This window comes from Ambystoma mexicanum, chromosome 10 (assembly GCF_040938575.1).
Source record: "Ambystoma mexicanum isolate Mex_15411 chromosome 10, UKY_AmexF1_1, whole genome shotgun sequence".
NCBI lineage: Eukaryota > Metazoa > Chordata > Amphibia > Caudata > Ambystomatidae > Ambystoma > Ambystoma mexicanum.
This window is the reverse complement of record NC_090932.1, coordinates 542,302,096-542,317,904: the sequence shown is the minus strand read 5'-3', so window position 1 is coordinate 542,317,904 and position 15,809 is coordinate 542,302,096. Positions and strand designations below refer to the sequence as shown.

Here is a 15,809-nt window from a genome sequence, read left to right as displayed (position 1 = left end):
TGGGCTCTCGGCAATGGTGCTCCTCGCTTTGCTTTTTGCCCGTGGCGTGGGTCCGTCCCTTCCGGGAAGAAGTACTATGTCTTATGTGCTTAGTGTCTGTTTGCACACACTTCTCTCTTCTGTGCTTGGGCCCTTCCAGCGGCCAGTTCTTGTCTGCAGTTTTTTGCCTGTGCGGACCCCCGCCTCCGTGGCCTCTGTGCAACCGCGCGGTGGGTCACCGTACCTGCCAGTCCTTTGCATGTGGCTCTTCTCTACCTGCAGTCCTTCTTCCGTCCTCCCTATGTGAAGGGCCAATCTCAGGGCTGGTGTCTCATGGCAGTGCGTGGGGCTGCCTACAGTTCGCTATTATGCTTCCCACTGCAGACTCCACCATACCTCCTCCGGTCCGTACTCATAGCCCCTTGGGGTTTGTCCCACGGGCCATTTTATGCAGTCGCAGTGTTGCCAGCCTCTTGTCACGTGCTGTGGTGTATGTTTGTGTTGCACGCACATTTGATCCCACTTGCCTTGTGTTATAAGTGTAGCAGGTTATTCTGCTCTCCTGCGGTCTCTATGCTATGTTGTCCTTGCAGCTCTCACAGTGCTATCCATGCATTGCACCATGTGGATGCTGCTGCCTGGGGCTGGTTTATCTGCCGGGTCTGCTTTATTGTGGAGGCTGCCAGCTTCAGTTGTATCCCAGTGGCGATGTCCACCCCTCTGCAGCCCTGTGCACAGGGCTATTTGCTGCGTGTCAGAGTTACATCTGGCAGCTGTCTTTTATTATGTTTTTGGGGCTCCCAGCCGCCCGTACCACCGGAGCTGCCCGCTCCGTGTTACAGGCAAATTCTCATCTATGTGCTGCTCGTGCAGTCCACTCATGGGCTGGCAACAGTCATTTGCGTTGGGTCACGCCCGGACTTCGGGGTTGTGGCTCGCAGCCCTGCGCGCCAGGCTATCATCTACCTACGCTGTGCAGCCAACTCTCATATGGCAGCGGTCCTTTGTCATGCTTCTTGGGGCTCCCAGCCGTCCCACGCCTCTGGAGCTGCCCGCTCCATGTTACAAACGAATTTGCAGCCTCCGCTGCATATGGCAATTGCATCCAGCAGCAGTCCTTTGTTGCACTCCCCGGGGCCTCCAGCTGTCCCGTGTCATCGGAGCTGCTTGCTCCGTGTTATAAGTCAATTTGCAGCCCGCGCTGTGCACCATAGTCGCATCAGCGGCGGCCCTTTGTTACGCTCCCTAGGGGACTCCCAGCCATCCCGTATCGCCGGAGCTGCACGCTCCCCGCTGTAAATTGGGTCGCGGCTTCGTGCTGCCCATGCAATCCACTCATGGGCAGACGGCAGCTCTTTGTCACAGCTACAGTTGCCGGGCACCATCACGCCAGCTGCTCCTTCCCCGGCGACGCGGCCCTCGCGTGTTTTGGAGACCTATGAGGATTCCTTTGTGTCAGAACGCCGCCATCTTGTTGTCTATTTCGCGGGCCTTGTCTGGGATACAAATTAGCCTAACTATTGCTACTATGCCTCGAGCATTTCGCCGGCACGCTTATTCTCTTCCCAGCATAGTCATACACATTTAGTGTACATATGGGGCTGGAATCTGCTGTTGAACTGCACGCATTTCCACGGATCAGTGTAGCGGATCACAGAGCTCTCGGGAATTGCAGCCTATTCCATGGCTGCATAGCCACGCCCCCCTCCATAAGGTAAGTTCTAGTGTTGTGCTGGTCCTTTTTGTTAAATTCCTGGTAGGCTGCAGCAGCTGCTTGCTTTCACCATGTGGTAGTGTGCACGGCTTTACTGGCTGCTGCTCACAGCCACTGTACTGGTTTTCCGCTTCTGCTTATTCTCCATTGGCAATGTCTTTTGTGAGACTGAGGGGCTGCTGGTTAGTGTTCAGGTTGCAGGCTCTCTGCTGCTAGTGCTTGCTGCTTTGTCAGAACCAAGGTGGAAATACATTTTGCCGGACCCAGTCTCTTCACTAGCTCATCTATTCTTGCCATTGGGTAGGTGTCAAATGTAGAGATCTTGTGGCATCGCGAGTCAATACAGGAGTGCCGTGGTCTGCTCCATTTTCCGACGAGCACAATCTGGGAGGACATGGGGGTTGGGGGCCTAGAGACAGACACACACACAGACACACACACACACAGACACACACACACACACACACACACACACACACACACACACACACACACACACACACACACACACACACACACACACACACACACACACACACACACACACACACACACACACACACACACACACACACACACACACACACACACACACACACACACACACACACACACACACACACACACACACACACACACACACACACACACACACACACACACACACACACACACACACACACACACACACACACACACACACACACACCCCCCCCCCCCCCCCCCCCCCCCCCCCAGCCTAAGGTTAGCCATCGGAATGTACAGTAGTTACAGGCAGGTATTCGTTATATCGCGATTATTAGTCTACCTTGCTTAGAATCTACAGAACATGGAAGACATATAGTAGCTACATCTACTTAATTTGTCTATTGGGCTCATAAAATCCAATTAGCCTGGCTTTCCATGTTAGCTAGTCTTCCCAACTAGAAGATGCTTTAGGACAACTAGTCTATCACACTGGTACGGACAGAAATCTGATGGTGACAACGAAGATGAGCTCTATCCGAGTTTACGATATATATGCACAACTTCGGTGGACACCTGTTGCAGGCACAGCTTCCCACTCACAGGCTCTAGAATGCAGCTGCGACGATGACACATTCGGTTTAGCTGGTCACATAACCTTCACACTTGAACACAAGACTTACCTCAACACTTCTGCCATTAGAATACAGAGACAAACTACAACAAATTTGGTCTAGCTGTGTACACAGTCTCCTGTACTAGTGCTCTGCCGTGACCACCTTCAGCAACATGCCTGACTTTTTGGCCTGCTTACTGGAGCCTCGGCTGCCCTGTTAAGTCCTAATCTCGGCCAAATGCATGCACACACGCATATGAAGTTTCCTCTTAGAAATCTTCCCATACCTGGACTACAGTCCCTAAGGGCGTTCCTACCGCAAAGCACGTCGAGGCCATACAAATGGGAAAAGGTGCTATATAAATGACTACTACAATACAATTACTACTCCGATACCCTCGGTTTACTCAATATCCTACACTTCAGTCACTCCTTACCCTTCTACAACACTTGCCACACACACTCGCTCTGCATTAACACTTTCACACAGTGTCCAGTCATTTGGTCGAAAGAAAAAGGTCGACGGGACAAATGGTCGACACCATTTGGTCGAAAGCCAAATGGTTGAATTTATTTTTATTTATATATATATTTTTTAGGTTTTCGTTTAGGTAAAAAACAGGGTTTTTTAGAAAAAAAAGGGGGACCCCCCCCCCCAAAAAAAAGTGAAAAATCAAAAAAAACAAAATTCGACCATTCGGCTTTCGACCAAATGGTGTCGACCATTTGTCCTGTCAAACTTTTTTTTTTCGACCAAATGTCTGGTAACCCTTTCACACGCCAGCCAATACCTCACCTGCTTCAGAAATCGCCTCCACAATATGCTGATCCATCCTTACTTGTGCTGGTCTCCTGGTATTTCATCTCCACTGACCCCACCTGAATAACCCACACCTCCTGTTAACTCCTTGTATACCCCTCCTTCTCTTTGGATTGGCTTTCTGTCCCTTGCCATTCTGGCTCTGGTTTTCCCACCTGAGACTGTGTGATGACCGGTAATGTTAAAAGAAGAGGGCTATGTCCCGCCCATTTCCTCCGCACTGCCTGACCCTGAAACCGTGGCAGCCTGGGAAGGCAACAATCCCCAATCTAGTTAGTGGACCACATTCCAGGTGTCCATAAGGTAAATTCTAGTATTGTGTTGGTTTTAGCCCTTTTTGTAAGTCTTGGGTGGGCAGCTGTGGATGCTCGATGTCGTCCTGTGGCAGTGTTGGGTGCCTTTGCTGGCTGTCGCTCGCAGCCTCTGCACTGATGTTACAACTCTGCTCATTCTCGGTCAGCAATGTCTTTTGGGAGACTAAGGGGCTGCTGGCTGGTGTTCGGGTTGTAGGCTCTCTGCTACTGGTGTGTGGTGCTCTAAGATGATTCTCATAGAGTTGTTCTCTTTTGGTTTCCCATTCCGATATTTGGACTCTGCAAAGAACAGTACAAGACTGGAGAACATCTTGGCGTAAAGGCGTGGTGTGAGACCAAGGTGTGAAGGGGCCCCTGAGGGACCCTCGGATGTGGGAACAAGGCACAATCACGACACACAAACTGATACGCCAGACACAAGGTTGTATTCCCAAAATCTAGGGTTTATTGCAAAAACAAATAGTCTCAGTTGGAAAATGGTCCCACGCCCTGTGACGTGTGTCTAACAGACCTTGGGGGACGTAAGAGAGCGAAAATCGTACATCAGTTACATATATACAAAATGAGCATTTTACAATCAGTAATGACACATTTGACACATTCGATGCCACCCTGTTAGGCAGAAACCTGTGCAATTCACTTAGGGAACACTGCAAAAGATTTAAGACTACAGGTGTTGCCAGTAAACCCACTTGGTAGCAGTCTGTACCACCCAGATTTACCTGGTAGCTGTGGTTGAGCAGTCAGACTTCCCTCAAGAAGAGTTAGACAGTATGCAAAGTATACACAATAGGCACTCAGACACAATAATACAAGCAAACACTGACCAGAGCTTTGGTATCAAAGTATATAATTATTTATTTAAAAGAACACGGTTTGAAACACTCCAGCACTCTTGTTGTAAAATATTCTAAACACAGTTACTATTGTAATATATACACCCCTTTCCCTTAATCAGATAACTCACAGTAAAACACCACTTACTTTCATACAGAGGTGAGCGCTTAACTAGATGGCACTCCAATAAGTTTGTGAGAAAGGGAGGGAAAAAGACAGAATATGGAAAGGTACACCACTCAAGGATTCAGGAACACTGTTAGCAAGGCAGAAGAGCAAAAAGTCACTGGTGAGCCAAAGGCTGGGCCCACTCTTAGAGAGAGCAGAGCACAAATGCGCCCAAGATCACAGTTACACTAGGCTTTGAAAGTCTTGCATAGGGTTCAAAAAGAGTTTAGAGAGGTTTAGGAAAGTTTAGCCAGGGTGTCCCAGGCTAACCCAGGTTCGAAAGCCGGGGGCTAAATCTACCCCGTACAGTCGGTAGCAAGGGAAGCCAGGCGGGACACGGTACCTTAAGTGGGAAGGATCCTCCAGCGGTGGCAGTTGTTCCTGGTAGTGGGTGCAAGTTGCGTCGTCATCCACGGGAAGAGAAGATCTCGACTTGGAGGAAAGATGAAGGTCGTTGCACTACCAGGGAAGAAACCAGCCGTGGAGTTTTCCGGTTAAAGGTGGTACCTTTGTTTCGCGGTCGTGGTAAAACGTGGTATCCCGGTTTGCCGGGGTGCTTGGCACAGGCAAGGCGGCCATGAGGTACGTCGGGAAGGCGAAAAGACGGTGAAACTGGTTATCCCCACCAGTCAAAGGAAGAAGACTCTCCGGCGGGAGATCTCCTCTGTCGTTGGGAAAAGTGGTGAGACGGTCCAGCAGGGCTCCACCGGTGGTGGTGTCGTGGCAGGTTGGCTCGGCTTCTCCCTCGTCGGATTCTTAGGTCCTGTGGCGACTTCTGAAGTTCCAATCCCCAAAGCCCTGCTTTTATGCCGAAAACCCCCATTCACTCAGCCTAGCTGTCACTCAAACATGCAAGTGGTGAGCCGGCCGGCTCACCACTTGGGCCAATCAGGACAGAGTGCGACTTGAGTTGCCTAGGCAACTCAGTCCAGGGTGCCTAAATCCCCCTCCACCCCTCCTAAGTACCCCCAGACAGAGTGGCACCACTTTGGAGGGCTTCTGTGGAGAAGCCCGCCAAAAAAGTGGAACAAAGGGCTCGACTTGGGTTGGAGTCACAGAAGAGAACACAAACGCCATTTTAGAATCCAGTTTTGGCAAAAAATACCAACCGGAGAATGAATATTAATTAAATAAACCGGTGGTATGTTCGAGGCTACCGTAAATAATTAAATAAAGATAGTAGCCTAAAACAATGGGAAATCCCATAGGAAAATATTCGCTGTTGAATATAAAAAGTAGTATCCACTGCCACCAGCCAAAACTCGATCAGGGGGGACGGAGACGTGCCCCCTCGACTAACAGACCCTGGGGCAATTGAATTGCCCCAGCCAGTACGTCCACAATATGATGGTTTGTACTGGTTCTGTTCAGAATTTAAGACTAGTAAAGTCAATGGTGACTTTACAGGCCCTGGGAGACAGTAGTCGGTCCCAGGGTATGGAGTCTATACTGGGGGGGGGGGTCACTATGACACCCCTGTGTCACTGCACTGAGGGTGCTGTGTAACACACATCACAAAAACACATGAAGCCCTATGGAGTAAAAGACCCCATAGCCCATTAAACACATCTAGATTCAAAGAAACACACTCAAATCATGCCCAAGAGTGAGGGTAAAAGAGTCTCACTCTTGGCAGGAGAAAAAAATAAACCCCAAAAATCCAGCAAAGCTGCTGGGGGGCTCACTAGGTTAGGAAATTCAGCCTAAACAGAGAATTCTCCCTAACACACCCCTAATTCATTCCCTTTGAAGTGGAGGCGATGATTGACCATGGTGACAAATATGACACTTTAGATCACCATATTTAGTAACAGTTTGCAATCTCGAATTTACAGACACTATTCTTTATTTGTGAGAACACAGCGCTTCTGTTTTCATGGACAAGCTGCGCATAGGGGGACTGGCACATTCCAGGCCTTACTATCTCCTGGTTTCGATTCACGCTCTAGAGGTCAGCTTGCTCTCCGGGGGCTCACAGTGCTCAGAAAGGGGCCGTAAAGAAGAACATAATTCAAACCCTTTAATATTAGTTTCGTGCATTGCTATTCTTTTAAGGAGACTCACTGGCATCCGTGTACTGATAAGAATGCCTTGCTCCCTGCTTCCAAGGATCTGTGAAGGAGGAAAACTGGCTTTTCTCTCTGGCTCCTCGCGCAATGTTTCAACATGTCTTTAATAGCCTTGGACCATTGAAGCAGAATAATATCTACAGCAAAGCAGTTTTACATGAGACAAAAGTGGCAATGTTAAAGAGAAACATAGAGAAACCAAAATGGCGATTCTGGTTACCTTAAAAGGGCTGCACTCTAGTTGAACTAATAGCTACGTAATAACTAATGGGCATATATTCTTTATACTTTAAATGAGGCGGTTGGTCTTCGGCCAACTAATTATCCTGCATTGCCTTCTGTTCGAGGGGTGTCTACTTTTCTAGACTGACAGGTGGACTGCTCAAAAGTAGACTGGCACAATATGGGTGGGGGGGCACTGGAGGGGTTAAAAATCTGAGGTAGCAGGATTCCTCACCCGACTACCTGTGTATAGTTTGGGTCTTTATCCCCAAATATTTAAAGCACTCTTAAGACTCAAATGGGCTTTCACCAAGGATTGCCTCGGCCGCATCGCTCACTGGATGTAATAGTTTTCTCCCAATTTTTAAACCAATATACATGCTGAATTCTTTTATCATTTTAATTACTATGGGCCCAGAAATACTTTGAACGCTGAGGAATATTAACAATTCATCTGCACATTTTCGATCTTCCCAGTCCCCTGGCCAATTAAAGCCTTTAAAAAAAAAAATGCAGCGTGCCATATGTCCTTTAGGGTTTGAAATTGCTGCAAGCGATTTAGCTACTCTAGGCTTTAGGAGAGCCCGATTGGCTTGAAACCAACCGCCGCCAGGAGCTACTTTTGGCTTGTCAGGCCAACTGATGCCTTACAATCATACATATGTGACAACTTTGAGATTTTGAGAATATTAATTAAAAAAAATTAGAACACATCTAGTACACATTTAAACTTAATGGATTATACATAATGGGCAAAACAGTTAGTGTGCCTCTCCTGTGGAAGTTGGGTTTGCAGTGTACTGTGTACTTGCTCCTGCTTCCCCAGCAGTAGCTCCTGCCTACTGGGGGTGTCTTTGCCTAGTGGGGGTCTCTCCCTCTACATTTGCAGCAAGAAAGGATAGGCAATAACTACAGACCGGGAACAGGGGCAGTTTGAGACAAACACACTTGGGGTGTATGCAGAATGGAGGAAGAGTTTCCCGGAGGCTCAGGGGAAACTCTAGCCTTCTGAGCTGGTCACTATTACAGTGCCCCACTCTGAATGCTCACGGAAAGGAGCAGCAGGAGTGGTTGTCTGTGCCTGGACCCAAAGGCACGAACAAGGAAACAGTACTCACAAAACGGAAGACTGTACGGGTCCAGCAGGAACTGAATAGTGACTGCCTCCTGAAACATGAACCAGCACACTCTTAACAATAAGGCACAACACTGAGATGCAACAAGGGAAAGGGGCAGAGATAACCTGATGCGGAACCCAGCAGCCAAATGCTGTATGACGGTATTACACAAGTGAGGACAAGAACAGGAAGTCAAAGTGAGCAAGGGTTGGGGCAGAGAACAGTAAGAAATAGCATAAGCAAGAAGACCAGAATATAAGTGCAAGGGTAAAAAAGACTGGAAATGCAGGCGCAATGGAAACTAAGGACCGGAATCAAGGAACAACGGACTGAAATATAGACCAGGAACAAGAAAACCCAGAACTGAAACTTTGGATTAGGATAATAAGAACTGAAATGCAGACTGGTAACAAGGAATTCAAGGAACTAACTCCTGGATGAGAATAATAAGGGCACGACTGCAGACAGAGAACGAGGAAACTCAGGACTGGAATTGAGGAAGCTAAAGCAAGGTAACACAGACTATGGGCACAGAGCAATGAACTGCGGGCAGGGAACAAGTTTATTGGCAGTAGAGGGCAAGGGACTGCAGACAGGGAACAAAGGTGCAGGGCAGAAGGGAGGGGATTGCAGGGAGAGTAGAAGGGCTGCAGGGCAGGGAGCACAGGGCACTGGAACAAGTTCTGAAAACCACATGAACAGAACAAGTAGAAATCCAAGAATCAAAGCATGCGGCGCAGACATCAAACTCGATGCGAGAACCCTGTGCTCCTGTAGGCAGCTGCTTAAAACTGGCCCGCCCTGTGCAAATGCAGGCTTGTAAGCAGAATATGAAACATCACACCTGAAGGCAATCACCTCCTCTCTCTCCGGACCTGGGAAAGTGAAAACAGCACTGATCTCTAGGGTTTCTAGGGATTGTAGTTCTAAGACTTCTCCATAGGAATAGCGCGGTAGTGAACTGCCAAAAGGTGCATTATGGGATATGTGGTCTGTGGTATTTCCCCATTTTATTTTAAAAACAAAGTATTGCAAAGGGATGGAAAAGACAGAAATATTAATAGGTATTGCCCAGGATGGATTATGGTGATACATTTTGAGTCCCAAATAGTCCACAATGAGTGTTGATTGGAGTTGCAGTTGCACAGTTGTGACACTACTTGCCCCTACCGTCATCCCTCCCCTCTACAACTCTTCCCCTCTCTTTTTATCTTGGGTCCTCACTCTCTAATGTATCACTCTCATCCTCTACATACTCAGTCTACTCTACCTCCTTCAACCCCCTACACTACCTCCTTCCACCCTCTACAGTCACTCTCACATACACCTTCTCAATTACTGCTACAATCTTTCCAGTTGGTCCCACTCACACATAAAACCTTGCTGTCACCTTTACGCAGCTCATCCTCAGACTCTTCAGCACTGCACTCCATCTTCCATCCTCGGCTGCTCTTTCGTCCATACCTCCTGACCACACCCAAATACCTTTCACTCCATCAATCTCCTGCTAATCATTTATACCTTTGACAACTTGTTTCAGCTCTTCCCTCCTCCTACCAATGGGCCAGCTTTCCCCCTGACTCTGCCGCCCAATCTATATCTGTTGTGGTAGATCAGAATCAGGAGATGGACAAAGGGGCATTGTAGCTGACTTTCTTTTATCACAAACCTGCACTATGCACAGGTCTAAGATTTGTCACCCTACTCTATAAAGGATCTATAAATAGGGTGCTTGTCAGGAAAGTCCTCTGCCCAGAAATCTATGTTAACCGGAATTATGCCCCCACCATTATAAAATAAACCTATAACTCCAACAAAGGTGCACTTGGGCCCTTGACATTAGCAAGTGAATGGTGGCTGGATTCTGACCCCCACACTGGTGCTTTCCTCAGTAGGGCTACTTGCCCCGATGTTCAGTCTAGATCAGTAGGCTGAATGTCTTTTCACTTGCGCATTCTCCTCTGCACCGTTCAATCAAGTCCCATAAATGTTTCTTAGTGTCTTTTGTCACTAGGGAACATCTGGCTCTCCCCTCCTTGTGAAGGTGTTCTGGGCATTCTTTATCTGGAAAGTTCCTGGCATTCTCACCCGCGAAGCAGTTAAGGGTTTGAACTTTGAGGTTTATGTGTGGGTAAAGGATCAAGTGGTGTGCGCTATGTCCACTTGCTCTTTTTCTTTTAATAGGGGCCAGCTGCGTCGCCACAGTCACAGCGTGGGTGCACCCATCAGCATCCAAAGGTTATACAATTATTACTTATATGACAGGCATGACCCGCTTATCCCCACAATTCATAAATAGTTCAAGATGGATAGTAGTAATCCTTGTTAATTCAAAATTTCAATACAATCGGATATTAAGGTGTCATCAGTGTCTTTATTTGGAAGGATCTCAGCCGACGCGTGTTTCGATATATGTCGGTTTCAAGGCAGTCGTCCGATGTTCAAAACAAGAATGAATGTATAGGTTGGTAATATATGTTAGGCTTTTAAAGTCCACATAAATAATAGCTTCAAATGGATGAAGAATCATATCTTTGCATGTGTGCCCTTTAACTGTATTAATGAAGAGAAAATATTATACTAGATCTTCATCAAAATCCAATGCCGTTAAAGATTCTGTATTTGCAGACCTGTAAAGGCTTTCTAGGGCTCGATCCCTCTGTGCCCACACCTCAGTGAGCACTAGAAAGCAGGAGGGTTCTGCTCCACTCCAGCTCTAGGGCTGGGGTCTTCTAATTGCAATCGAGTCGTAATCCTTCCTTCAGTCAGGGGTGGTAATTCCCACTTTTCTCACACTCCCTTTGAGTACTGTGCATAGAGATGGTCAGAAACCATACTGGCCAGGGAGTTTCAAGTCATCGTACAATTTAACTGCCATGTAGCCAACAAAGGTATTGGGATCTTGGGATTAAGGAGGACAATTTATATTCCTTTCTAGGGATCTCTTGTCCTCTAAAAGGGGTACTGGGGTCACCCTCAGTGGGAATCTACTTTCCCTGTCTACTAGGGGGTGTTGCGCTTAGCATGCTCACCTCGCCAGTCCCATAGTGTGTGGCTCCCTCATTTGGGGAGAGGGGGCCAATTCTCTTGATTGGAATTCCTTGGAACCAATCCCCCTTGGGTTGGTTTATCATAGTGCAACATTACATAAGGCCCCCTTAGCCATGCCCGCTTTTGTTGCATAGTAATTTGTTTGGTTGTCCTCCGTTATGGGTTCCGTTTTCCACTCGCTCTGAGCTGTGGCGACCCCGCGCCACAGTGTCAGAAGCGGTGTGGAAGATGTCTGCTTTCGCCAGCGGTCCGCTAGATTCTCCAGGTACTGCATTGTGGTTCAGAAATAAAGCACAGAGCACTTTGACCAGAATTGAAGGTGCATGGCATTTGGTTATTGACCGTGGTACCAGCAGCAACAATCCAGGCACATTTAAGGGTGTTGAAGGACTGGGGCCCTCCCAACTCTCTCACCGCCTCTGGGGTAGGATTGGCTCTCGCATACGCCCTGGTAGGCTGCCTACCCCCTGGTTGGAGAGGTTCATTTACCTACCCTGGCACCTCCTACAGGGTCAAGCCCCTGGCCCCGTCGCACAAGACTGCGTCGTGGAGCATTGACAATTTAACATATGTGCGTGCGTGTGTGCGTGCACAAGTGGCATTTGAGGGTTCCTGCTGATGTAGGACATTAGTGGAGAGAGTATTATGGTATTTGGTATTTTCCTGCACTTTAAATGAGTGAAGTAGGAAAAAGATTGGTTCCAGTGTTCATGAGCAGTTAAGCGTACATGTACATTAAGCAACTCCCTTATTGACTACTTCAAAATCTAAAGTACACAGCAGACAAGCCCTCCCTGCTGCTGTCGCACACCCGCCCATCCTCCCAAACATGCCAAAACACATTAGGCACTTTCCATCTCCTCACCCTTACTGCTATAACAAAACCTGCCCACTTTATGGATGAAGGATGCCCACCTCATGCCGCATCCATTTACATCACCGCCCTAGCTCCGTACTGTGTCAACATCATTGACTCCTGTCCCTCAAATTATACTATCCCAACCGCAGTCAAAACTGGACAAATCTCCCCCTCCTCAAAAAACACCCTCCAATACTCTCCAAAAACTACCGCCCCATCACTATCCTGTAACCTCGACGGCATCATGGAACGATCTATCACAGCCGAACAACACATTACAATAAAACTACCTCCTCAACCCCTTCCAATCTGACTTTCAACCTGGCCACAGCACTGAGACTTCTACACTTCACATCCTTGATGACCTTCACCACATCACAGATAAAGGCCACTGTGCTACTCATACTCTTTGACCTCTCTGCAGCCTTCAAAACCATCAACCACTCCATTCTCCTTAACTGCTTATCCCACAGGATGAAACTCTCAGGCACTGTCCTCGACTGGTAAACCTGCTTCACGTGTTATGTATTTTTAGATGTAACCATATTTAGGCTATGAGATGTCTGAGCGCAATTCCCAGCCATGTGCTCTTTAACATGGGCACCTAGTGTAATGCATTTAATATATTCAGACAATAACTAGAATTAACAATAAATTGAGAGACCCCCTTTTTAGAGAAGACATGAGGGAGGAGATTTTAAATTTCTTCGAAGTGAATACTGGGAGTGTGGATTCGGCAGGAACACTGTGAGAGCCCTTCAAAGTTGTGATGAGAGGGGCAGCCATAGCACAATCTAAAGGACTACAAGGTGGAATCCTAGCTGACTTAAGAGAGACAGAGGTGGAACTGGAGGAGGCCTTAAGGAGTGAAGATGGCACTAAAGAGAAATTAGAATTGATACTTGTGCTACAGCAGAAATGTGCTGAGCACTGAGATAGACTGTGTAATCTCAATTATAAAAAATATGTAGAGAGGCAGCACGCGAGGGGGGATAAACTGGGATGACTTTTGGCATGGTTATGTAAATGCGAAACCCCCAGAGTCACGATCGGGACCATTAGAAGGGAGGATGGTAGCGTAGCGGACACCCAAGAGGAAGTTAATCAAGAGTTTGTAGACTATTATAAGATGTTATATGCAGACGAAGGGAAGAACAGCAGAGCTACGATAATAGAAACATTGGAGGACATAGGGTTGCCCAAGATAAGTGAGGAGGAAAAAGAAGCACTAGATGCACCAATCACCCTAGAAGAACTGGGGGAGGTGGTGAGACAGTTACCTACTAGTAAGACTCCAGGGGCGGATGGACTCCCAGGCGAATTTTATAAAGTATACAAGGAAGAGGTTCTCCCCCACTGTTAGAAATGTTGAATGAAGCGTTTAAGACGGGAAGTTTGCCAGAATCATTGAGAGAAGCGATTATAATACCGGTACCCAAACCCAACAAGCCTGGGCACAGCTGCAGCTCATATCGTCCCCTGTCGATGCTGAATCAGGACAGCAAGATACTGACGGTGTCTTGGCAAATAGATTAAAAAGAGTAATTATTAGATTAATACACCCTGATCAGACGGGTTACGTCCCAAGCAGGAACATTTCTAATAATCACAGGCGACTCCAACAAATTATTGAAAGTTGTAACGAAATTGCAGGTGTGATGGCGATTGTGTCCTTGGACGCAATAAAGGCCTTCGATTCGGTCAAGTGGCCATGGCTGATGGCGGCCCTAGAAGGTTGTGGCCCAGATATGTACGTTGGGCGAAAATATTGTATAGGGCGCCGCTGGCCAGAGTTAAGACAGGATCAGTGATATCTGAAAGGTGGCAGCTCAGCCGGGCCACCAGACAGGGTTGTCCGTGGTCTCCAATGCTCTACATACTGGCCCTGGAACCCCTAGAAATATACCTGAGACAACAATATAATACAATAGGCATTGAGTTGAAAGGGGAACGACATCTGATCTCCGTATACGCAGATGATATGTTGCTGTACTTGAGACACCCAGAAGAAAATCTTCAATATATCCTGGAGGTAATGGATAGATATGCAGGGTTTTCCGGTATAGCGGTGAAGCCCCAGAAGTCGAGCATGTTCCCACTGGGCGGGTACAAGGGGAGCCCAGTGGAGCGGTTACCTGTATTGCAGGTGCCATGGGCGGTCAGAACCTTCCGATACCTAGGGATAGATATTTACCACGCAGTGGAAGAGGAGCATAGGTGCAACACGGAGGTGGCCATTAAAAAAAATTGAAAATTGCATGCGATTTTGGGCGAGGTTGCCCTTCGCAATGAAGGGACGGGGAGCAATGCTCAAGATGGTGGTCTTGCCTAGGCTCCTGCACTACTTTGTGAACATACCATATTTTATACCTAAGATGTTCTTCACCAAACTGAACGGTATGTGAAGGGATTTCCTGTGGCATGGCATGCGGAACAGAGTGGCATTATGGAAGCTACAGATTTTTTATGAAACGAGGGGGATAAAATTGCCCAACTATGAGGTTTATTACGTAGCAAGCCAATTGCAGTATGTTGCTAAATGGCTTTCTGATGAAGAAACCTCTGAATCCAGGCTGTTTGAGCAAGATTGTATACCTTTTTATTTGAAAGAGATGATGTGGATACCCAAGGCAGAAATGAAAGGGCGCCCCAAGATGTTGCTGGGGTGGAAAATGTGGCGCAGGGCATGCAAGATGATGGAGAACCCATCTCCATGCTCTCCGCAGGTACCACTGGTTGCATTAACGGGGGCCGATGAACCGCTAAGGAAGATAATCAGGAACCACTGGGAACCGGTTGGGCTAGCAACCATGGGAGATATTTGGCAGGAGGGCTCAATCAATTCCTTTGAGGAGCTGCGAGATGAAACGGGGTTGTATTCGGGCCAGTATATTAAATATCATAGAATGGTGCAGAGAGTTAAGAAAATATGGCCCGAAACTGTGTTGGAGGAAGAACCAGATGCTACCATAGATATGATCTATAACATAGCGGAAGGGGGACATGAGATATCTAGATTATAGGAGATGTTGATGCTTAAAGTGGGGAAAGAGATAACACAGCTGAGACTAGATTGGGAAATGGAAGTAGGAACCCCGATGTAAGATGGGATGTGGGAATGGGCACAAAGGTATCATAAGAAGGTTTCCAGAAACGCGAGATCGAAACAGATACAACTGTACATCACGCACAGGGCATACATGACACCCCAAAGGATATCGAGGTTTGAGAATGTAGGACGCAGGCATGCCCCAAATGTGATGAGTAGAACACAGGCATGGTGCATATGTTCTGGTCATGCCCGGTCATTGAACGCTTCTGGAGCGATGTGCAGCGGAAACTGGCAGAGAAGGAGGTCAAGATCGTAGTAGACACGGTGTGGGCTTGTTTGTTGGGGGGGTTCCCAATATCAAAGAAGCTAAAGCATGTGAGCAAACTAAAAGATCTGGCATATGTGCTGGCTAAGAGAAGAATCGCCATGGGATGGAAGACATGCCGTAGACCGAGGGTGGAGGTATGGTGGAAAGACTTGCAGAAATGGGCGGAGGCAGAAACTATAGTATGGCAAGAAGCAAGC

At 47.6% G+C, this 15,809-nt stretch overlaps 1 protein-coding gene across 4 annotated transcripts in view; it reads left to right on the top strand.

Annotated features, from left to right (window-relative positions):
- The window catches only part of STK25 (serine/threonine kinase 25), a 1,190,884-nt gene that overhangs the window by 171,162 nt on the left and 1,003,913 nt on the right, over window positions 1-15,809 (top strand). Inside the window, exon 1 of one of the 4 annotated variants that reach the window (XM_069618117.1) lies at window positions 937-1,693. The exons of the other annotated variants lie outside the window; for them this stretch is intronic. The gene's annotated coding sequence lies outside the window, so the exon portion shown is untranslated. Of the gene's footprint in view, window positions 1-936; window positions 1,694-15,809 lie in introns of those variants that run through there. 4 annotated transcript variants of the gene reach the window in all.